This window comes from Nicotiana tabacum, chromosome 22 (assembly GCF_000715075.1).
Source record: "Nicotiana tabacum cultivar K326 chromosome 22, ASM71507v2, whole genome shotgun sequence".
Taxonomy (NCBI): domain Eukaryota; kingdom Viridiplantae; phylum Streptophyta; class Magnoliopsida; order Solanales; family Solanaceae; genus Nicotiana; species Nicotiana tabacum.
In genome coordinates this window covers 140,876,387-140,900,337 of record NC_134101.1, presented here as the reverse complement: position 1 = coordinate 140,900,337, position 23,951 = coordinate 140,876,387, and positions in this window count along the sequence as shown.

The window sequence follows — 23,951 nt, the reverse complement described above, 5'->3', positions numbered from 1 at the left end:
GTCTGAGCCTCTTTCTTATTTCAAGGTATGACATTAACAGAATAGGGAGTCTCGACTGGCGAGCACATCCCAGAAGGTGAGAAGAGAAGGGTTTCGTAGCAGTTTATATATAGTTCAGATAATATCAAAGCGGTAAAAGCAGCATTTAGCACATTAGGCCCAAACATGTAAAAATTAGATAATAAACAAAGCCAATTATAACAATTATTCCAAGCTCGAATTCTCGAACCCTGAACCAGAAGTTCTGGGTTCGTATCCCCAGCAGAGTCGCCAGAGCTGTCACACCTCCTTTTTTCCTTGCGGCCGCAGGGGCGTAGGAGATTTTTTCCAATTAAAGGACAATCGAAACGGGATTTATTATTTAATTCAGAGTCGCCACTTGGGAGATTTATGGTGTCCCAAGTCACCGGTTGAATCCCGAATCGAGGAAAAGATTGACTCTGTATTACAGTCCGCGAACCAAAAATCCGGATAAGGAATTCTGTTAACCCAGGAGAAGGTGTTAGGCATTCCCGAGTTCCGTGGTTCTAGCATGGTCGCTCAAATGTCATATTCGGCTTATTTATCTGATTTTAATACATATTGAACCTATGTGCAAATTTTAACTTTTTACCGCTGTTATTATTATTATTTTTAACAAGAATTGCAACGTCGTGAAAACACATCACGAACCACGTCACATCAATGCTCCCGTGGTTATATACACATTTCGACTTCGTTGAGATTTGGATTTGGGTCACATAAATGTGCACCCGAGTTTAAGAAAGTAAATTATTAGAAGCGCGTCTAAAATGACTAGCGCGTTGTTATCTTTGGGGAGGGCCGTGAAATTTACTAAACGGCCCATCCCGAATTCTAAATATTTTATTTAAACCATTTATTGAGGGCCCCGCAAAGTTGATCCTAAAGTGACTATGATTTTCTACTTTTGTCTCTCAAAGAAAAAAAAACCTAATTAATTAAAACGCTCAAAGCTTAAGGTCAAGTTTAAGAAGATGTCTAAACAGAGTCACATCAATAGGCATGATATTGGGCTTGAGACGGGACCCAAGTTGGATGGGGCGGAACCGCCCAGGCGAGGTTAAGGAATCAAACCCTTGTAGCCGGGCAAGCCACGAAATGGCTCACCGATGTGTTTGGCATTTAATCAGACATAATTAAGCAATGGTCTCATTTCGCTTCGTAAGTTATACTTTCTTTTTCCGGCTTCCAGTTATTAGAGCAGGTGTGAAATGAGATACCCCAAATTCCCTTTAATTACAAATGAAAGGAAAGATAACTACTGAAAGTTTATCTTATTGTTGGTTGGGTTTTTCAAACATATTTACAAAGGATGCACATGATAGGAAACTGGCTGAAGCTAACCTAACTTATTATACCAACTCATATTGAACCTAATCACAACTAACACTCGAACTAAAGCAGAAAACTTACATACATTTTAGGGCAAAACGATTAACAGTCCGTGCTAATACCAACAATTTTTCAGTTTATTGTTACATAACTAATTTCAGTCCTATTAGTACAACTTCAAGCAAAGGTCTTACTATATTAGGAAATCAAACATTCTGACACATAAATCAAATGACTAAATCACATGATCTCGTGCTTCAGTTTCTATGCCATTCTTCACATTTCAATTTACAATTAACCAGGATCAAGCTGTGTACCTGGATTGGAGTGAACAGAAGAATAAAGAGGAAGTCTGCAGCAGTACAACACATCAAACAACAACAACAACAAATAACACCAGCAGACAGCCAATTGGAATTCAGAAACAGCTCCAAACCCAGTTTCAAATCAGAAAAAAACTTGACCCCAACTCATAACCAGTTGTGAGCCCAAACAACAACAACAAATAACTCCGAGCAACTAATTGGACCTCAAAATTAACAAGGAAACCAACCAGTGAACCTCAAACACTCCAGTAAACAGGTTGAAACTGGAAACTACCCCCCCAACAATTGAAAATCAGACACTTTACTTCAAGCTTGCAATGCTCTTTTTTACTGATTAAAGAAGGATTAAATGCAGAACCTAAGAGAACTAACTGCAATATATTTTGGTTTTCTGTTCTTAAACTCTCCCCAACTCTAAAAAAAATTGAATGCCTTTCTTTAAAATGCTGTCTAAGACTGCCCTTAAAAAAACTCTCCAAAACTTTTCTTTTCAGATTTCCCTTTTTTTCTTCAAAGGTCTGCCCCCAAGTTCTATCCTAAGTCCCTCCACTTATACCCAAACACTGGCCTTGCCAGCTCTCAAGAGCACTTAGGCAGAATTTTTCAAACTAATTCTGCCCATGATCTTCTTTAGTACCCCACTAGAGTATGTTTTTTCATTACCCCTTGTCCTTTCCTTATTTAATGTTCAAACAGGCATGTGCAACATATTTTAATCAATCCCTTTTAAGCCTTCCCTTACCATTATGTTTTGTTCCCCATTAACACTTAAACAAATGTATTAATTTAATGTTACCTTAGCACTTACTGGACAGAACACTTAAACCAACCACTTTTAAACTTTTAAGTCCCAAATTATCCCCTTAAACCATTGTGATTACTATCCTACCCCAACCACTTTAAACCTGTATGAAACCTCAGCTATAGCCAATTTAAGCCTATCAATTGACTAATTAGATACATGAAACTAACTCCCAATCAACAACATTAGGACAACTCAACAGAGATTAGATTCATATCAGAACAAGCTTAGCAGAACAAACAAGCAGATTTGAATCATTAAACTTAATCATCAATTGAACTCAAATCAAATCCAACAGCATTTCAACCAAGATGGGGATTCAATGATTCAGGACAATGGTCAGACTGGACTATTAAGGTCAAGAAATTGATTCATACAGATGCATGCGAGTAAGCTATCTATATTGGGAACAAATATAACTCTAAATTAACCTCGAACAAAATGTTGGAACAACAAGTATACTGGCTATGAGCCTTGAGGCTGAAAACACAAAGGTCGGAAGATAAAACAACAACCAATAACTTGAGGAGAACAACTGAACTACAGACATGAATGGGTCAATCGACGAGACCATTTAATTGATTCAACATATGCCAATCGACCAAGATGAGAAAACTGGACCAGAAAAAAAAGGTCCGAAAGAGGAGGAGGATTAATTGACAAACATAGCAATGAAACCTAATTAGGCAAACAACACACAACAATCAAAAGAAAAAGGAAAAGAGGAGAAATACCTCAAAACTTTAGACCAAACCCAATCCGTTTCAGTCTGAACTTCGTCTTGAAACTTTGAAGCCAAAACGGACCTTAATCAAATGTTCTCGACTGAGAACACTCGGCTAAAGTCGGTTAAGACCTCAAATTTCCCCTTTACTCGGACAGGTTCCAGGTTTTGGCTTTCTAGGGTTCTTCATTAGATTTAAAATTCGACTAGTTCTAGCCAGATTCGAGCCAAAGTAGGGGTGGTTTGGGAACGAGGGAGGTCAGGTGGAGCTGGGGTGTGAACTTGGGACTGGTTGGGTAGGTTTAGGGTGTTGCTCGAATCTTCGATTGAAGATTCGAAACAAACAGGGATGATTCGAGGTTAAAGGGGTAGGGATTTGTGTTGAGGGTGGTTGGAAGGTTCAGGGGTGTGAATTTCGTGGTCACCGGCATCGTTGCCGCCAGATTTCAGGCGAAGGGGTACGAGGGCGGCTAGAGTTTGGTGGAGGGTCATTTGGTCTCTGAGGGATCTGAGAGAGACGATGGGGCGAGAGGGGGTTTGGTTTGGGGGGGGGGGGTATGGTTTGAAGTATATATATGAAGGGGCAGAATGAATCCAGGCCGCTCGATGTGATGAGATCAACGACTTGGATCCATTCATTAATGGAAACGGCGTCGCTTCATTTACCTCGAGACCGAATCGGTCTTTGGATGGGAATGGGTCGGGGCATGGGGGCGATTTGCAGCCGTTGGATAAAATGAAATGAACGGCCTGGATCGACAGGCTTGAGACAACGTCGTTTCTTCGATGTTGGGGGTGGACTGGACCGTTCGATCTTAGGAGATCGACGGTTCAGATCGAACGTGACCATACGACGTCGTTTGGTTGGCTTGGTCGATTGGGCCAGATAGGGGTGATTTGGGCTGGTTCTTTTTTGGTGGGTTGGGTATTTGGGCTTGGGAATTTAATTAAATTGGCCCAGATTTATTCCCTTCCTCTTTTCTTTTCCCTTTCCTTTTATTTTCTTCCTAAATTATATTTTAAAATTATAAACCAAGTTAACTTGTTAAAAATACTAATTATCTTCTAATAACATTTATCACATATAATTAAATGCCAATTAACAATAAAATTACACAATTCAATATTAAATGCTAAAAAATGCAAAGTACACTATTTTTATGATTTTTCATTTTCATAAAACAAGTTACTTAATTAATCCTAAATTGTAAATGCAAATGCAATACATATATATTTTGCATTTTTCTTAATTAAAGTAAAAAATGAACATGCACAGACAAGTACAAATAAATCACAAGCAATGCAAAACTATTTTATTTTGATTTTTTGGGGAGTAGTTCTTGTAGGGCAAAAATCACATGCTCACAACTGGCATAGTAGACTGGATGAAATATGTTGTTGATGCGTTGCCCCAAAATAGCCCCAACCTCTACATCACTTGAATCGCACATGAGCTCAAAATGAACACTCTAATTTGGAGCGGTGATAATGGGAATTGAACTTTAGCAATTCAAAAGCTCTCATGCAATCATCATTGAAGTGGAGCTTAGCATCTTTCTCAAAAAGTTTGCATAGTGGGTTCACCACTTTAGAGAAATCCTTGATGAAACGCTGTTAAAACCCTGCGTGGCCTAAGAAAATCCGCACGCCCTTCATCGAAGTTGGAAGGTAGAAGTTTAGAAATCACCTCAATCTTTGCCTTGTCGACTTCAATGCCATTATTTGAGATCTTGTGGACAAGGACAATGCCTTCCTCGACCATAAAATGACATTTCTCCCAATTGACCACCAAATTTGTTTCTTCATATCTTGCCAACACTTTATCCAAGTTTGTGAGACAATCATCGAAAGAATTACTGACCAAGAGAAATCATCCATGAAGAATTCAAGGTAATCCTCTACCATGTCCGTGAAGATTTCCATCATACACCTTTGAAAAGTCGTCGGTTGATAACTAGGGATTTTGATATATTTTATACTCCTTCTTGCTTAAGTTTTGATTAGAAATGTGTACAAAATAGTCCCAAAGGCTCACAAGTTGTGCTTGATTGCAAGTTTGATCAACAAAGTGACACGATGTCAAAGATCAGCTCAAAAGGAGTGAAACTTGCACAAGTATCAAGACAAGACAAAGCTCAGGCAAAACAAGGCCATGCGACCGCACACCATTCTGTGCGGTCCGCACAAGTGAGGTTCATAGAGCATGTTATTCAGGCAAAAAGGCAATGCGGCCGCACTAGGTTTTGTGCAGTCCGCACTGATATCAATGCGGCCACACTCGATTTAGTGCGGTCCGCAGTAAGAAGAATCAGAGAAGTGCCAGTTGGGAGTTTCAAGCCAATGCGGTCCGCGCTACATTTCATGTGGACCACACTAGAAGCCACCGCGACCGCACTCCATTCTATGCGGTCCCCATTGCCCGAGTTTAGAGAGTCGGATTCTCAAAGTCAGAGACCTAGTGCAGCCGCACTCTATTTTTTATGGTCCGCACTAACCCCGCAGGGGTATTTTTGTCCAATTTTTTTAGCTTAGTATAAATAGCTTCTTTTCCCATTTTTATGGTATCATATAGTTTTAGAAAAGAGCTGTGCTCGTGGGTTCGATACTTTTACCTATTTTGGGCAATTTTATCTACATTTCAACATTGAATCTTATTGTTTATCTTAGTAATTAGTTAATATGAGTTGTTCTTCATCTGTTTCTTTCTTTTCTTCTTTAATTATGAGTAGCTAGACCCATAAGCTAGGGTTGTGGCTCAACCCTAATGTGAGTAATTGATGGGTCTTGTATTTTAGGGTTAGATTGACCATGAGTGTTTGATATTTGGGCCAATTTCATGTTTAATGGCTAAATTAGTAGTTGCAAACACTAGTTTGTGTTTAGTTGACTTGAGCTCTTCTTGACAAAGAGAGCCCAAGTCTTCGAATTGGTTCAACAAGGAATTGGGGCGTACTCAAGAGATTGACAACTTCAATTAAAAGGTTAAACCTCGAGAGAGTATTACCCAACTTGAACCTTGATTGCTTGTGCAACTTCGCATACCCAATTGGTCCTGAGAAAGTCAATTCGGGCAAAATCACTCGAACCACCGAGTGGTGTAGAATGGGTAAAATCGTGCAACGGTTATATCATACTCCCCAAACATGTCAGTCATGCCTTAGACTCAAGTATCTGTCAATTGACCACCTAGGCGAAAGTCACTACCTTAGTGCCTTTTAAACTATTTGAACAACCCGTTTTAGTTTAACTCTTAGTTTAATCTAGTTTCATTACCAGTGTAGTTTGATAAAAGTAGAAGTAAAACAAAAACCCCAAAAATGTATAGAAGTATAATTTGGAACACATACGCAACTCTAAACTATATAGATACCTGACTCCAAATTCTAGCTCTCTATGGAAATCGATCCCGACCCTAAATCGGGTAAAAGCTCTTTGACCCTCTCTCGCTACTTAATAGTAGTGCAGAGTAGGCCTCGATCACTTTTTGGCGCCTGTTGATACCTAATTTTTCCCTATATATTTTTTAATATGCAAGATACTTTCAAAACAACATGTGTATGCATAAGTGTGTCCAAATGTTTTAAAAAATTTTAACCAACTTATTCCCCTATTTTATTCATAAAAACACAATAATAATTCCCAAAATTATCATTTTTGGTGATTCATTTATTGGATTCTCATATTTGTACTAAAATATAGCTAAAATATTTTTGCATATTTTACAAATTTATTTAGTATTTTAAAGCTAAATTGCATATAATTGCAATATTAGCCTCTTTTAACATTTAATTGTGTTTACATTTATAAAAATTAAGTACAGTATTTTTAAATTGATAATTATGTGTTATAAATCATTTTAGTACCTTTAATTTATTTTCAGAAATGAATTTGCTATTTTTTATAATTTTAAAAGGGGAAATTGGCTATTTAAATAATAGCCCAAATTCATTTCAATCATAACCTAAATCCTACCCCAATTTTAACCCAATTCTCGACCCAATTGAACCCATCAGACAAGGCCCAAACCCAATTTCATAAACCGCCCCACTTACCTATTTTAATCCAGGCCGTTGATCACTCAAATCGACGACCAATAGTTGCCTTTGCGTTAATTAATTCCAAACGACCCCAAAACCCTATCATTTCTCACTTACTGCCGCCTTAGAATCCCCTTCCTCTCAAACACTCTCTGCAATACCACTCAAACACTAGCCGCCGCCACCCTAATCCGCCATAATCCATGGCCTTCCACGGTCATCGGAGACCTGCACCGGCCTTCCCTGGCTCCTATGTGTTTGTCCTTATAGTTTCAAGGACAGACTATGAAGAGCTCTGGTCCAGTCTTCGTTCGCTTTTAGTTTATGGCCCTTCTCCGGTCATCTTTGACCTTTCTCCGGCCAGCCATGATCATTCGAGTCAGACCCTTGACTCTCCTGGTTAGATCAGTAACTTTCGAAGCCTTTCTCATCTTTTCTGGGTTTTCTGAATCCCTAATCTCTAAGGTCTTTAGATTTTTTTCATATCTGCTTTAGATCTATGCTTGCTCTGAACTTTTAAGCATCTTCTCGAAGTTTCTTCAATTTTGCTTTCAAAAACGACTCTTTGTCTTTTTCCGATTAGGGTTTTTCCTGTTAAGTTATTTCAAAATCTCTTCTTTGAATTTTAATATGTTTAAGATGTGCGTTTGTTTGTTTAAAATCTTGCTTGACTCGTCTGTTTACCATATTTTGAACTTGTGGTTGTTGAAAACCCTAAATTCTTGTGGGTCTTAGTCGAGTTCTAAAAGCTGTTTGTTAGATGAGTGTTTGTTTGATCTATTTTTAGGGCTCGACTATTGTTGAAAACCCTGTGGCTTTGGGTCTGAAACTGTTCGCTTAAATGCCTAACTCGATTTGAAGTTCCTTGTTGCAGAATCCCTTTTCCTTTATGTGATTCCTCTGACTCTGGGTTTCTACTATCTTTAAAACTTGACTATGCTTGAAACCCTAACTTTTTAAAATTTTTCTCATCTGTTACTGTGAGACTTTTGCATGCTTCCGATACTCTATTTTTCTTCAGTATTGATTCAATGTGATTTGACCTACTTGATTAATATTCTTCGAATGTTTGCTTTACTACTAGCTTACTTCTGCCAGTATTGCATGTTTGTGATTATCTCTTTTGTTTGGCCTCGCATGTCTGACGACCCTGTTCACTTTATTTATATGGTGAAATTTCTTTCTTGATTAATCTTCACCTTGTGACTGATTTCTAAAGCTTCCCTTTTATGAACCCTGATTTCACTCGCCCGTTCAAAATTGATTGATTCTTTTCCCTTTATTGTAATATTTACCTTGCTGAATCTATTTCCAAAATAAGTATATTCTGTACTTAGACTTAATTACTTATTGAATGCTTGTACTACTTCTTTTATGGCAATAATCAGTCTGTATCTAAACTGATCTCTTTCCTTATTTGAATCCGTTAAACAATGATTCCTTAATTAAAGGGAATCACCCGTCTAATTGATTCTGACCTATGATTGTTTCCATATTTGTATCTTATTACTTTTCCTTCACTCGTTTTAAAAAAAAAACTATAAATACCCTGCACCCCTCTTCTTTCAAGCACACAAACCAATTGAGTTAAAAAACACACACTTCACTCAAACTCTCTCTCTTTTCTCTGTTACTACTTGTGTTGCTACCTTATCTAGCCGGCTGAAAGTCAAGGCTAAGCTGTGGGAAACTTGCCTACTTTTTCTTTCTGCATTTCCTTTCTTTACTGGTATGTCCTAATTACTTTTCCAGCATCAAAAACAACATGTTTCTTTACTAATTCCTTCACTCTTACCTGTTTCCTGCTTATGTTTAATCGAGTTTCATTATCAAGCACGCTATGATCTGCCCTTTCCTTTTTTCTGAACTAATGTTTTCTCATATATGAACCTCAATACCCCATAACCCCCTATGTGTTTGTATATTGGTTTGAGGGCATATTAGCATCATACATTGCTGTGCATGACCTAAACCTGACCCTCCCTGGGTCATATGTTCCACATCCCCTATGTGTTTGGTATCTTTGGTTGGTTTGGGGCATGTCAACATTGAACATTATTGTGCATGACCTAAACCTGATTCCCTGGGATCATAACCTCCATATCCCCTCTATATGTTGTGTGTTCTGGTTGGTTTATAGGCAAGACATCACCATTTATTACTGTGCGTGCCCAAACCTGGCCCCTGCCTAAGGATATATGCTCCTTGCAATGTTTTTCCCCAACCCCTTTGTGCAATTGTTGATTTTGTGATTTTAGCTTTAGTATTACTATTTTCAACTCACCCCTCTCCCCCTCCATTCTCCACTCAGTTTTAAATCTCTACTCCTGCACTTCCACCATATTCTTAGACTTAAGTTCTGCCCCTCTTGTGTGAGCCTTGCCTTGGGACCTATGACCTCCCTCTGAACTTGGACACATAAGGGCTGGCCCTTCCACACTGCACTCATATCTATTTGTTATGCAACTTGGGTGTAAGCACTGCCTGGGATCCTCTTGAGACCCTTAGGGAACTTTGACACACTCAAGTCTGAGAATGGCTTTGAAACAATGGCACTTGAAGTGGTTTATTCCAAAACTCAGAGAGGAAGTCAAAAATCAGGCTTCCTCTGGTTGTAACTTTTCTTTTGTGCTTCCTTGATGTAATTCATCGTCTAGTCTATAATAATTTTGTAATAAACATTTGGGGGCTTGGCTAGTGAAAGGGACTGGGTAATTATGCATGCTCAAGAGTAGATATCACGTCTACAGGATCTAAAATTCTGCATGTTCAATTCTACAATTTAGATATCATCTGTTGTTCTGCATATTTAATTCTGCATCTAGATACCATGCCTATAAGATCCAATTTCATTAAATTTCCGAATGTTCTACATTTAGAGAATATGCCTATAGGACCTAAATTCTGCATATTGAATTCTGCATTTATAGAACCTGTCTATGGGACTTGTCTTAATTTCTGCATTACCACACTTAATCACCATGCTTAGGAACTAACGGGCTAAAAATCAGATATCATTTTTAGTACCCCCTTTCATAGAAATCATGCCTATAGGGATACTGCATGCTTCAGTTCACGCTCGACTAGATATCATGTCTATAGGAATTAAAATGAGCAGCACTAGATATCCTGCCTATAGGATCTAAAACCAATTTAAAATCAGTTTGACTCTGAATCAGTTTTAAACAACCTTACTCTATACTTTAACGCGGTTTAGAAAGCATGCCTATAGGATCCAAAACGTTTGTCTTCAATTGTTACTGTCTCGCTTCATTCTGAATAGATACCATGTCTATAGGATCTCTCCTAAACGCTTAGGTAAGCCTTAGGTAATAACAACCAAAAAAATTGAATCCGCCTTTGTTAATTGCTACAACTAGTCGGCAGGCCTGATTCGGACTTCTTATTTGAGTTATGTAATAATTGGTCTGCCTCAACAACTGAAATTTCCCTTACCTTAGTATGTTAAATTCAGACCTTAGATGTATGTTTAAGTCATGCTATTTATGTGCTTTGTGTGAGGAGGTATACATGAGCCTCATATTTGTTATATGTTTCCCCTAATGTGCAACCCCTATATGTTTTGTATGTCGCCTTAGCTTTTTCACCTTTAAAACCTAAAATCAGCCTAATATCCCTCCCTTTTAGGAATAGCAGTCCTAAAAATCCTCTGGGACTGATAGGAAAGGACGGGTAGTAGCATGCAATAGATATCGAAACCAATCCGCGCTTTAATACCTTAACGAGGTGGGAAGGGTAGATATGGATATGATGACCCGTGCGCTAATACCACGTGTATCCCCTCTTCTGAGGAGTGTCATACTGGGTATCGCATTGATGTGATCCATATTATAAATAAACCTAGGACCCCCTTTTCCTCTTTTATATTTTCAAGTATTTGTAGAAATTATAACCCCTTCTTCTCAAAATTCGCCTTTAATTGTTTCCAAACTCTTATGTGTTTAAACTTAAATCCCCTACTATTTGAGCCTATATTTGTCTATTCGCTAAATTGTAAAAATTCACAATAAACTATCTAGCTGGGAACCACACTAGTGGATCCTGAGGGGTGCCTAACACCTTCCCCTTAGGATAATTTCAAGCCCTTACCCGATCCCTGGTTATCAAACAATCTTAGGAGTAGGTTTTATAGGTGTCCTAATGTTCCTTAAATCATTAGGTGATGACTCCTCAAAATGCAAAACCTAGTTCCCAAAAGGAATGAGTTGTCCCATACCAAATGTCACAAACCCGATCTCCCAATTGCAACAAGAGGGAAAAAGGGAGCGCGACAACATGGCGACCTTGCTGGGGATATTTAGGCTTTTACCATTTCAGACTGTTATTGTGAATTTATACCTCTTTATGTGCAATTACTTGTTTAATTCCTTTAAGCATTCAATTTCCTTTTCAACTACAAAACTGACTTGTCTTCTTTGTTTCTTTCCTTTACTATTACTTTAAATTTTGAAACTGCTATATTTACTACTTTCTTAATGTGCAAATACATGTCAACATGCTTTTAATTTTTGCAGAACCATGCTCAACATCATACTCCACTCGTGCCAAACAAAATACCATATCAATGCTTATAATGAGTGGTTGCGTTCTTCCTATATTATTACCCCTAAATCCGGAAAAGGCATATTTGCAGTAAAACCAGTCGATCAGCGGTGCAGTCGACAGTTCCGTGCCTCTCCCTCTTGAGTTGTCCGCTCAAGGGTACTAGTCTAAAACCCCATAGAAACCTTACTTTGTTTAAACTGTGCATGCATCATGGTCAAACCTAGCTGGTTCAGTTATGTTGTCCACATAATGACCCTTTAAGATAGCCTCGACCAAAGTCCACTAGGTTTCCTTAAACCTGAACGAACGTCACCACGTTCTGTGAATCTATTTGGAGAACTAAATGCTTCATGCTAATTGTTGGTATTAAATAGTCGAGTCTGGTGGGGGTAAGGGCCTAACCTTTTTTGTCTTGCAAAAATGAGGCACGAAATCCCTAGATTTGGCATGGTCACCAACATCCACCCAAGACTACTAAGCTGGTGGAAGGATCTTCACTTTAGTGATCAAACTCTTATCCGAAAATATTTGGGGAATCTACCCTGGTGGAAGGATCTTCACTTTAGTGATCAAACTCTTATCCGAAAATATTTGGGGAATCTACCTTCTCTCCGGAGATCCAACCCAACAGCAAGATCATAGAAGCTGCAACATTGTTCTAGGATTGTGAGAGGGCCGTATTCCGCTTAGGGGAAATTGAAATGACACCCTTGCTAGAAGAGATAGGAGAATTGGCCGGTATAGCATAGGAAACTCCGGGTTTGTTAATGCTTGAGAACCGCAAGGGCAGGGGCTTCCTCAAAATGATGGGTTTGAAGAAGAATCTAGAGCTGACATGTTTGAAAGAATCTTACATCCCCTTTGACTATCTGTATGAGAGGTACGGTCACAACAAACCTACCGTACCTATCTTGATGAGTTTGCCATCACATTATTACGGCACATTCACCGAAGGGTCTTTGTATTCATGTTTTATTTCCTGGGGATGATCGTGTTTCCGATGAAGAAAGCAAGAATCCACACCAGGATGGCTATGGTAACTAAGACTTTAATGAAAGGGATCGGTGGGAAGCCATTCAGCATTGTGCCAATGATCCTTGCCGACATATATCGAGCCTTGGAGAAGTGTTAACGAGGAGCAAAACACTTCGAAGGTTGCAATTTATTACTTCAACTCTAGCTCGTGGAACATCTCCAAAGGGGTGAATACCGACAAGAGATTTAGCGAAGGCACTGGGATGATCATATCGCTTTCCATCATCCGAGGCGAATGAATTACATGCCCAATATGTTCGCTCAGCCAGAAGATGCCAAAGGATGGGTCGAGCTATTTGATAATCTAATTGAGGACCAAGTACAATGGATGTTCGAATGGTTTCCGACCGAGGAGTTCATCGCCCGATCCCAAGACGCATCTTTCCTGATATTGATTGGGCTAAGAGGAACATACCCTTACATCCCTCTCCGAGTTATGAGACAAGCTGGTAGGAAGCAGGTTATACCCAAGGTCGACAAAATGAGTCATTTTCGGGCTGATTTCCAAAATGATGATAGTCCTTACACGTGCCAAGCTCAGCATATGTGGCACTACAAGATCATAATGGGGAAGTATAACATTGAGTCAGACAGGTATCATGCTGGTTGCGCTCCTTTCTACTCAGGTTGGTTAGAAGACAATTATGATGGTCTGGGCCAACCAGGGTTTGCTCGAGGTCACAGGATCATAGATGAAAGGGTCGAGGCACATGTCAAATACAACCAACTGCGCAAAAGAATTCATGAGTGCGAAAGCGAACACCGCGAAATACAAGAGTCCAACCATAAACTAATTAAGGAATGGAAGGACATGGCTGTCAGTGCCAACAAATGACTGGGATACTTGGAGCGAGGCATAGTGGAATTGGAAAGAAAGTTTCTCAAGAGGGTCAAAGATTGCCAAAATGCTGAAGGAATTGAAGGCAGACATCTAGCCAGGGCCTACCTATTGTTGGGACTTCGCGAGTTGGGAAAGCTTTTCGACGGAGCCAAGGATGCCGAATCTGGGGAAGGTCCTTCTAGGACCAAGTAGATAGGAGTTTTTCTTTTCGCTTTATAAAATATAGTAAGGCAAATAGCCATTATTGGTTCTCATTTACTATCAATTTGGGATTCATCTACTTTTATCAATGAAATGAGGCATTTTACATCCTAAGTTCTCCAACAATCTATCGCTAGGCCTACCTCGGGCACAAAGAGGTTCCCAAATTAGGACACAATTTACATTCTTGCACTATGTGTTTAAATATTGCAACGCTTATTATAATCCTCACTAACTTGGTTACCTTTTTGTTTTTACTTTTTGTTATATTATTCCCCTCCCCAAAGGTTAGTTTGTGCACTCTGGCAACATCATCCTATTCCACGAGATCCAGGGGCCCTCCACCCACTCCTCCTCTTAGTCCTGCCAAAAACAAGAACAAAGGGAAGATGGAAGATTTGAACAATGTCATAAAGGAGAACTCAACTGAACGAGTATAGGTCACTCATGGTCAAGGTACTCAGGTTCCTAAGGAAAATGCATCCCAAGTTGAACAAAAACGGTTGAAATTTCAAGAAGAACTTGATTAGTTTCGGAATCTGGCAAGTCTGTCATTTTCCCTCACCACTCCAGATATCAATTTCCTAAATGCTCAGAACCCTATACCTCCACATAATATCCCAAAGCAACAAAACCATCTCGCTCCTCACCATCACTGCAACACCTGCCATACCTCAAACAACACCCCGTTACTCATCCCAGAACTCCAAAACTCCATAAATGACCACTTCCACACCCACCATAACACCCCTATCTACGAGGAGACCATGCCACACTCCACCCAACCTATCTTAATCACACCCGAGTTTGATGATAAAGACTTGCTCATCAGGAACCTGGCTGAGGAACTTAAGAAATTGACTAGCTGGATTCAAGGCGTTGAAGGAAGCTAGGTGGAGATACTTACCACCACATTGAACGGGTAAATTCTGTTGACAAAGATAAAAAGTGGGATAAAAAGATCGAGAGTATACTGAATTGGAGTGGGTACGAACCTGGCAAGGGGCTCGACAAGAACCTCCAAGGAATCTCTAAGCCCATAAAGCTTAAGAAGCATGGCACTACTTTCGGTCTGGGATATGAGTACACCTGGGAAGGATTCAACAACTAGTCACCACCATGGAACAATCCTTACTATCCACTAGAGCTGCCAATACCATATCTGGAGCAGAACTTCCAACCGGCTGACATTATTTATGGGTCAGACGAAGAAGAAGCACTGGTTGCGGTGAAGAACTTGTTCCTGGAAGACAATGACATGGATTATCGTGTTGTTATCAAGGAGGAGGGGGAGGAAGGCCCTTCCATATAGGCCGTAAGCAGAGAGGCACGCCTCAATAACTGGACCATCAGGACAACTAGAGCCCGACGAGCCTCGGGCATTACTATTACTTATCTTGATAAACCAATGACTGTGACATGCAATGAGACAACGCAACAAACGGACATTGATTCATAGGAAGATGACATACCATAGGAGGTTGCCAAAGAAGTTGAGAACTTTGAGAACAGACCTAAGTCCAACGTAGATAAGACAAAAATTGTTAACCTGGGAGATGCAGAGAATATCAAAGAAATGCGAATCAATGTTCACATATCGCCATCAGAAAAGAAGGAATACACAAAATTTCTAAGGGAATACGAGGACATATTTGCCTGGTCGTATGATGACATGACTGGTCTAAGTACGTCTATTGTGGCTCACAAACTGACAATCGTTCGTCGGTAAAGAAAAAGCTCAGAAAGTTCAAGCCTGATATGAGTTTGAAAATCAAGGAAGAAGTCACTAAGCAAGTCAAAGCTAAGGTTCTCAGGGTAGTAGAATACCCAATATGGTTAGCCAACATCATGCCAGTGCCAAAGAAGGACAGGAAGGTCAGAGTCTGTGTCGACTACCGGGATCTCAACCGGACCAGTCCGAAAAATGACTTCCCTTTACCAAATATACACATCCTGATTGACAATTGAGCCAAGCATGAGCTACAGTCATTGGTAGATTATTTTGCTGGTTATCATCAGATCTGGATAGATGAGGAAGATGCTGAGAAAATGGCTTTCATGATGACATGGGGAATATACTGTTACAAGATGATGCCATTTGGATTAAAGAATGCAGGAGCCACCTACATGAGGACCATGACTACTATTTTTCATGATATGATACACAAGGAGATTGAGATGTATGTAGATGATGTCATCATCAAGTCCAAGAAGGCCACTGATCATATGGAAGATTTGAGAAAGTTCTTCAATAGATTGCGAAGGTACAACCTGAAACTGAATCCCGCGAAGTGCATATTTGGGGTTCTTGCTGGAAAATTGCTTGGGTTTATTGTGAGTCACCGAGGAATAGAACTGGATCCATCAAAAGTCAAAGCCATCCAAGAACTACCACCACCAAAGAACAAGAAGGATGTGATGAGTTTCTTGGGAAGACTTAACTACATCAGCCGGTTTATAGCACTGTCTGTAGTTATCTATGAGCTAATCTTTAAGATGTTAAAGAAGGATGCCGCCACCAAATGGACCGATGACTACCAAAAAGCCTTCGACAGAATCAAGGAATACTTGTCAACACCACCAGTCTTGGTCCCGCCTAAGCCAGGTAGACCCTTATTACTCTACCTTGCAGTATTGGATAGAGCTTTTGATTGCGTTCTGGGGTAGCATGATGAAATGGGAAGGAAGGAGCAGGCTATCTATTACCTCAGTAAGAAGTTCACCCCGTACGAGGCCCGGTATTCTCTGTTAGAGCGCACCTATTGTGCTTTAACTTGGGTAGCTCAGAAACTGAGGCATTCTTTCTGTGCCTATACCACATATCAAGGATGGATCCTTTGAAGTACATCTTCTAGAAGCCCATGCCCACTTGCAAGCTAGCCAAGTGGAAAATCCTATTGAGTGAATTTTACATTGTCTACGTGACTCAAAAAGCAATTAAAGGACAAGCACTAGCAGATCACCTTGCTGAAAATCCCATGGATGGAGAATACAAACCCCTGAAAACATATTTTCCTAACAAAGAGGTATCATTCATAGGAGAAGACATCGCAAAATCCTATGATGGTTGGAGAATATTTTTCGATGGAGCAACAAACTTTAAAGGAGTTGGCATAGGAGCAGTCCTAGTATCAGAAACCGGTCATCATTATCTGGTGTCTGCCAAACTCAGGTTCCCGTGCACCAACAACATAGCTGAATATGAAGCTTGTATCTTAGGGCTTAAAATGGCCATTGACATGAACATTCAAGAGTTGCTAGTGATTGGAGATTCGGACCTACTCATACATCAGGTGCATGAAGAATGGGAAACCAAGAACTCCAAGATACTCCCGTATCTGCATAATGTACAAAAATCGAGGAAAAGGTTCACGAAGACAGAGTTCCAACATGTTCCCAGAATCCAGAATGAATTTGCCGATGCATTGGCTACTCTGTCATCTATGATACAACATCCAGACAAAAACTTCATTGATCCCATTCTAGTGAAGATCTATGATCAGCCAGCTTATTGTGCCCATGTTGAAGAAGAAGCAGACGTAAAGCCTTGGTTTCATGATATCAGGGAATATTTGGCAAAAGCTTGCAAATACTATTCAGAAACGCACACTTCGGAGGTTGTCCAACAATTTCTTTCACAGCAGAGGAATCCTGTATAGGAGGACTCCTGACTTGGGATTATTAAGGTGTGTCGACACAAAGGAAGCATCCAAGCTACTAGAAGAAATTCATGCTGGGACCTGCGGTCCGCATATGAATGGTTTTATCTTAGCAAAAAAGATACTCCGAGCTGGTTACTTTTGGATGACTATGGAAACAAACTGCATCTAGTATGTCCGGAAATGCCACCGCTGTCAGATACATGCAGACATAATAAAGATACCTCTGAATGAGCTTAATGCAATGAGCTCACCATGGCCGTTTGCTGCCTGGGGAATGGATGTTATTGGACCAATTGAGCCTGCTGCATCCAACGGGCATAGGTTTATCCTAGTAGCAATCGACTATTTCACCAAATGGGTTAAAGCAACATCTTACAAAGCAGTAACTAAGAAAGTCATGGCAGACTTTGTCCGCGACCGCATTGTTTATCGATTCGCGTTTCCAGAGTCGATCATTACTGATAATGGCTCCAACCTCAATAGTGACTTGAGGAAAGCTATGTGTGAAACCTTCAAGATCAAATACAAGAATTCCACAGCCTATAGGCCGCAGATGAATGGAGCTGCAGAAGCTGCCAACAAGAATACCAAGAAGATACTAAGGAAAATGATAGAGAAGCATAAGAAGTGGAACGACAAGTTATCATTTGCTTTATTAGGGTATCGCACCACATTTCGCACATTAACCGGGGCAACTCCCTATATGCTGGTTTACGGTACAGAGGCAGTCATTCCCGCTGAGGTAGAGATTCTCTCCCTAAGGATCATGCAGGAAGCTGAGCTCGACGACGCAGAGTGGATGAAAAGTCGTTATGTGCAACTAGACCTTATAGACGGAAAAAGAATGAATGCAGTTTGCCATGGTCAACTTTATCAGAATAGAATGTCCAGAGCCTTCAACAAAGAGTCAAGCCGAGACGGTTCGCACCGGGGTAACTGGTGTTAAAGAAAATTTTCCCGCATCAAGATAAAGCCAAAGGGAAGTTCTCTCCCAACTGGCAGGGTCCATACATGGTTCATCGGGTTCTGACAGGAGGAGCCCTGCTACTCACAGCAATGGACGGAGAAGTTTGACCAAAACCGATCAATTCAGATGCAGTCAAGCGTTACTATGTGTAATTTTCATGCTTTCCTCATCGATGTAATGGAACTACGCCTGACCTGATTCCCATTTAAGAGGGAATACATAGGCATCCCTATGGGTTCGATCACAATTCACTAAAAAGTTCATTTCCCCCCGCAATTGGAAACTGGGGAAAAATTTTGAGGGGGACCCTCAAAATTCCGAAGTAATTTCAGCCAATCACCACAAGCAACCGTCAGAAGTGTCAACTCATCAAACTGGGGCAGAATGTTGAGGATGACCCTCAAAATTTCGTAGCAGGAGAGGTTGCAATGTCCTGAACTACGTCGCAGTCATCGATTCATCTAAAAATTATTTTAATTATACACTTATGTCATACTTTCAAAAAATCATGCCTATTTATTATTGAAATTGCTTTGTTTAGCAACGCTACCCCAATGATACATGCAGTATCACCAGATCATAGGCGAGCAGGTCAAGCAGAGCCAGCGGGGATACGAACTAACCTTCCCCCTTTTGCAAACCTCATGATTTCTCTTTGGATGCATGCACATGGATTGCAAAACCATCAAACATACTATACACTCACGAGATAAACGTTGTTTGGGAATACAACTCTCAGAACCATTGCATTTATTCACATTTGCTATCCAAACACAACAGTGTCCCCAGCAGGTACAATGTCCCCAACAGTCAGAATATCGCAATCTGCTATTAGCTAAGAAAGCTTATTACCATTTGCCATTTTATTTCTTGCATACGGCGACTATTCTGCCTTCCGAGACTAAACACTGTCTCTATATGCATTTTCGCATTGCATAAGGCTACTATTCTGCCTTCCAAGGCTAAATGCTGTCTCCATCTACATTTTCGCATTGCATAAGGCTACTATTCTTTCTTCCAAGACTAAACACTATCTCCATATGCATTTTAGCATTGCATAAGGCTACTATTATGCCTTCCGAGACTAAACGCCGTCTCCATCTGCATTTCCGCATTGCATAAGGCTACTATTCTGCCTTTCGAGACTAAACACTATCTCCATCTGCATTTTCGCATTGCATAAGGCTACTATTCTACCTTCCGAGACTAAACGTTGTCTCCATCTACATTTTTGCATTACATAAGGCTACTATTTTGCCTTCCGAGACTAAACGCTATCTCCATCTGCATTTTCGCATTACATAAGGCTACTATTATGCCTTCCAAGGTTAAGATCTACCTTCATCTACATCTACATGGCTGAAAGATCGCCACCTACTGCATTGCATGGCTGAAAGATCGCCACATCTACATCTTATGAGCTGAAAGATCGCCACCTACCGCATTGCATGACTGAAAGATCGCCGCATGGCTGAAAGATTGCCACTTATTGCATCTCATGGACTGAAAGATCGCCACACACTGCATTTCATAGGCTGAAAGATCGCCAAATTATCCAAAGGCATTATCGTTCGGAGGCACCATTTTCATAGCCCGAGAACACCATGTCATGGCCTGAGGATCCCTTTTAGTTTTTTTGCATATCATTATTCAAAGGCATCATGGTTCGGAGGCACCATCCTCATAGTCCGAGAGCATTATTTCATGGCCTGCGAGTCCTTTATTGCATGATTCATGGCCCAGGACATCATGGTCTAAGGACATCACTCTCATCGTCCGAAGACAACATTCATGGTCCGACTAGAATGTGCATCATGTTTAAATTTACGCACAGTATGTGCTTGTATTGCCTATTTGCAGGTAAACCAGTGAGCAACGACTATCTCGACAGGAGAGATCCCGCTCCAGTTCCCGCAACCCTATCACACCTTAACCATTCACCCCGTCCTGGATATTGCATCCGTTCTTGAAAAGTCTCCATCGGCATACTCCGCCGATGGATCCTGAACTGCATCTGGCCTAATTCCTATAAAACCAAGGATATGTAGGAATCTCAGAAGCCACGACACAGCCTAAACCTCTTCGAACCGTTCCGCTCGGTCAAAATTGGCCATCATATCTTTATCCGACAACTCTTTAATCCTTCCCGGGTAAAGATGGGCAACTGTTGATACCCAATTTTTCCTTATATATTCTTTAATATGCAATATACTTTCAAGATAGCATGTGTATGCATAAGTGTGTCCAAATGTTTTAAAGATTTTTTAACCAATTTATTCCCCTATTTTATTCATAAAAACCCAATAATAATTCCCAAAATTATCATTTTTGGTGATTCATTTATTGAATTCTATTATTTGTACTAAACTATAACTAAAATATTTTTGCATATTTTTACAAATTTATTTGTATTTTTAAAGCTAAATTGCATATAATTGTAATATTAGACCCTTTTAAGATTTAATTGCGTTCACATTTATAAATATTAAGTCCAGTATTTTTAAATTAATAATTATGTGTTATAAATAATTTTAGTACCTTTAATTTATTTCCAGAAATCAATTTGCTATTTTGTATAATTTTAAAAGGGGAAATTGGCTATTTAAATAATAGCCCAAAAACATTTCAATCATAGCCTAATCCTACCCCAATTTTAACCCAATTCTCGACCCAATTGAACCCATCGGACCAGGCCCAAACCCAGTTTCATAAACCGCCCCACTTACCCGTTTTAATCCAGGCCTTTGATCACTTAGATCAACGGCCAATAGTCGCCTTTGCCTTAATTAATTCCAAACGACCCCAAAACCCTATCATTTCTCACTTACCACCGCCTTAGAATCCCATTCCTCTCAAACACTCTCTGCAACACCACTCAAACCCTAGCCGCCGCCGCCACCCTAATCCACCATAATCTATGGCCTTCCGAGGTCATCGGAGACCTGCACCAACCTTCCCTGGCTCCTATGTGTTTGTCCTTATGGTTTCAAGGCCATACTATAAAGAGCTCTGGTCCAGTCTTTGTTCGATTTTAGTTCATGGCCCTTCTCCGGTCATCTTTGACCTTTCCCCGGACGGCCATGGTCATTCGAGTCAGACCCTTGACTCTCCTTGTTAGATCGATAACTTTCGAAGCCTTTCTCATCTTTTCTGGGTTTTCTGAAACCCTAATCTCTAAGGTCTTTAGATTTCTTTCATATCTACTTTAGATCTATGCTTGCTCTGAACTTTTAAGCATCTTCTCGAAGTTTCTTCAATTTTGCTTTCAAAAACGACTCTTTGTCTTTTTCCGAGTAGGGTTTTTCCTGTTAAGTTATTTCAAAATCTCTTCTTTGTCTTTTTCCGATTAGGGTTTTTCCTGTTAAATGCCTAACTCGATTTGAAGTTCCTTGTTTCAGAATCCCTTTTCCTTTATGTGATTCCTCTAACTCTGGGTTTCTACTATCTTTAAAACTTGACTATGCTTGAAACCCTAACTTTTCAAAAGGTTTCTCATCTGTTACCGTGAGACTTTTTCATGCTTCTGATACTCTATTTTTCTTCACTATTAATTCAATGTGACTTGACCTACTTGATTAATATGCTTCGAATGTTTGCTTTTCTACTAGCTTATTTCTGCCACTATTGCATGTTTGTGATTATCTCTTTTGTTTGGCCTCGCATGTCTGATGACCCTGTTCACTTTATTTATATGCTAAAATTTCTTCCTTGATTAATCTTCACCTTGTGACTAATTTCTAAAGTTTCCCTTTTATGAACCCTGATTTCACTCGCCCGTTCAAAATTGATTTATTCTTTTCCCTTTATTGTAATATTTACCTTGCTGAATCTATTTCCAAAATAAGTATATTTTGTACATAGACTTGATTACTTACTGAATGCTTGTACTACTTCTTTTATGGCAATAATCTGTCTGTATCTAAACTGATCTCTTTCCTTATTTGAATTTGTTAAACAATGATTCCTTAATTAAAAGGAATCACCCGTGTAATTGATTCTGGCCTATGATTGTTTTCATATTTGTAACTTATTACTTTTTCTTCACTCGTTTTCAAAAAACTATAAATACCCTGCACCACTCTTCTTTCAAGGACACAAACCAATTGAGTTTAAAAATACACACTTCACTCAAACTCTTTCTCTTTTCTCTATTACTACTTGTGTTGCTACCTTGTCTAGCTGGTTGAAAGCCAAGGCTAAGCTGTGGAAAACTTGCCTACTTTTTCTTTCTGCATTTGCTTTCTTTACTGGTATGTCCTAATTACTTTTCCAGCATCAACAACAACATGTTTCTTTACTAATTCCTTCACTCTTACCTGTTTCCTGCTTATGTTTAATCGAGTTTCATTATCAAGCACGCTATGATCTGCCCTTTCCTTTTTTCTGAATTAATGTTTTCTCATATATGAACCTCAATACCCCATAACCCCCTATGTGTTTGTATATTGGTTTGAGGGCATGTCAACATCATATATTGCTATGCATGACCTAAACCTAACCCTCCCTGGGTCATATGTTCCACATCCCCTATGTGTTTGGTATCTTTGGTTGGTTTGGGGCATGTCAACATTGAACATTATTGTGCATGACCTAAACCTGATTCCCTGGGATCATAACCTCCATATCCCCTCTATATGTTGTGTGTTCTGGTTGGTTTATAGGCAAGACATCACCATTTATTACTGTGCGTGCCCAAACCTGGCCCCTGCCTAAGGATATATGCTCCTTGCAATGTTTTTCCCCAACCCCTTTGTGCAATTGTTGATTCTGTGATTTTAGCTTTACTACTACTGTTTTCAACTCACCCCTCTCACCCCCCTCCATTCTCCACTCAGTTTTAAATCTCTACTCCTGCACTTCCACCATATTCTTAGACTTAAGTTCTGCCCCTCTTGTGTGAGCCTTACCTTGGGACCCATGAGCTCCCTATGAACTTGGAAACATAAGGGCTGGCCCTTCCACACTGCACTTATCTCTATTTGGTTATGCAACTTGGGTGTGAGTACTACCCGAGGTCCTCTTGAGACCCTTAGGGAACTTTGTCACACTCAAGTCTGAGAAAGGCTTTGAAACAATAGCACTTGAGGTGGTTTATTCCATAACTCAGAGAGGAAGTCAAGAATCAGGCTTCCTCTGGTTGTAACTTTTCTTTTGTGCTTCCTTGATGTAATTCATTGTCTAGTCTATAATAATTTTGTAATAAACATCTGGGTCTTGGCTAGTGAAAGGGACTAGGTAATTATGCATGTTCGAGGGTAGATATCACGTCTATAGTATCTAAAATTCTGCATGTTCAATTCTGCAATTTAGCTATCATCTATTGTTCTGCATGTTTAATTCTGCATCTAGATACCATGCCTATAAGATCCAATTTCATTAAATTTCTGAATGTTCTACATTTAGAGAATATGCCTATAGGACCTAAATTCTGCATATT